The sequence below is a fragment of the Drosophila nasuta genome, chromosome 2R, assembly GCF_023558535.2.
Source record: "Drosophila nasuta strain 15112-1781.00 chromosome 2R, ASM2355853v1, whole genome shotgun sequence".
NCBI classification, from domain to species: Eukaryota; Metazoa; Arthropoda; class Insecta; order Diptera; family Drosophilidae; genus Drosophila; species Drosophila nasuta.
Genome location: NC_083456.1, coordinates 1,777,392 through 1,779,508, shown reverse-complemented (window position 1 = coordinate 1,779,508; position 2,117 = coordinate 1,777,392). Strand labels below are relative to the sequence as shown.

The 2,117-nt window shown below is 42.1% G+C and overlaps 1 long non-coding RNA gene across 1 annotated transcript; it reads left to right on the top strand.

Annotated features, from left to right (window-relative positions):
* Positions 1–1,293: 1,293 nt before the first annotated feature.
* LOC132786655 (uncharacterized) lies at positions 1,294–2,117 on the top strand. Its single transcript, XR_009632466.1, has 3 exons — positions 1,294–1,380; positions 1,443–1,654; positions 1,733–2,117. It is a non-coding gene; the product is annotated as an uncharacterized LOC132786655 (long non-coding RNA).

Genomic DNA, 2,117 nt, shown 5'->3' with positions numbered 1-2,117 from the left:
TATATGTGTGTTTGTGTGCATGTATGGGGAGTGTGGGAGTGTGTGCGTGTGTGCGTGTGTATGTGTGTATGTGTGTGGCCCAATATAAAACCAATGTTGGCAATATGGTTGTTGTTGCTGCTGTTGCTTTTGGCATTTTGGGGGCAGCCATCACACAGCCAGACGTACCTTTATCGCTTCAAAGCACAGAAGCCGTGCTGAAGAGTGGAAGATTTATGGCGAATGCTGGAATTTAATGAAATTGCAAAACGTAAATGTAACAACACAGGGAAAGACACACACACACAAACACACACACACATAGGCGAGTGTGGGGCAGGGAGTTGGGGCACGCACAAAATGGCGGCAGAGGACAAACAACAGCTGCTCCTGCTACTCATTGTGAATGGAATGCAGAGTTTCTCATCAACCCTTTCCGGGTGTTTTTTGGTGACATTTTCAGCTCGTTCTTCTCATCGTTAGAAAATAGCTAAACGGTTAGCAGCAGCTTTAACTTGGACAACGATCAACACCCACACCCACACACACACACACACATACACAATGCAATGCTAGTGCATTAACAGGCACTTGAAAAGTGCAATCTGGCCGCAATTGGAATGAATACCCGGCCGCGAAATGGCGGCGCGTGATAAAACACGTTTTAATATCGGGAACACTCTTGCCGCCTCTCGCCACCATGGACAATGGTTATTGACAAAGGGATAACTTTGGGCCGCCTGTCGACTCTGCTCTCTGAGTCTACCAGTTTCCAGTTGCGAGTTGCCAATTGGCAGCCAGCAGGAAGCAGCAGCACTTCGCCAAATGTTGCACACAACGTTTTACAGACTTTGGTTAACACTGGCCACACGAGAGCAGGGTTGCGGGTTGCGAGCGATGCATGCAACAAACGTGGCTGCGTTTTGTTGTAGGCGCCGTTAAAATTCAATGAATTGAAATTGTAAAACGCGTCGCGTCGCGTCGCGTCGCGTCGCATCGCATCACAACGCGTTGCAACAGCGCTGTGACCTGCGGGAGCCAACAGTGTCTGCAGTGTGTAGAGCCTGTGGAGCCGGCTAGTGTTGACTGGCGTGCAGTTCAAATACATGCCCTGCTGTATGCTCGTATGCTCGTGTGTGCCATGGAAAATGTATACACAAACTCGTATGCAGACGTACCTTCTCGTCTGTGTGGGTCTGCTGACACCGGTAATTACCGCCACGTGACAATGAAAATTACCAGCAAACGACGCGGCTAACAAAAGCACACACGCCCTTTAAAGTCGGTCGCAACTGAGCATAAATATTGAAAAGTCCTTGCCTGCCTTTCATCAGCACCACGCACCGGTCGACCCACGAAAGAAAAGCTGGCATTAGCTGAAGGCATTCAATTATTTGAATGGTATTGATTTTTTTATAATTTAGTTATTAAACTTTGTTTTCATTCTGATCACCTGCTTTAAGTCAAAGCCGCCTCACTGAAAATTGAAAGTGGAAGCAGCAAAACACAACTCTATAAAATATGCAGTGGAGGCTGTTCAACGACGACGATTCTGAAAGTTAAAAAATGAAATGAAGCCAATAAACAAATAAAATAGATGGATAGATGGATAGACAAAACAAATTATTATTATCTAAGAATCTGATCGGTTTTGAACGAGTTCAAAATTAATCACGTATGAATATATACTTTTCATTCACTTTCTTTTAATTTGTTTCTATTACTTATGATATTTTTCTCTTCCTTCAAGCAGATGCGCCCGATATACAATTATATTAAACTGTATTATGTTAAGTCATTTTCGGCATTAAAATTTGTTAGTGAAATTGAAATAAGAAACTAAGTATGTAGTACAATGTTGATAAAAATATATTTATGAAAATAATAACAAACATAAAATAAAATCAAGTAAGAAACCTACCAAGAATATACCGCAAAAATGCCAAAGCGTACTGATATATAGTACTACATTCAAAAAATACCAAAGAATTCCAAATATACCGGGATGTCAGCCAAAGCATTAAAGAACCAATTGACGTAGAATACAAAAGTAATTCTTAACAATCGATTTGTTTTCGATTTGCAGGGACGGAAGTGGGCGTGCCAAAAATTAAAAAATTGTAACATAAGTGCTGGTA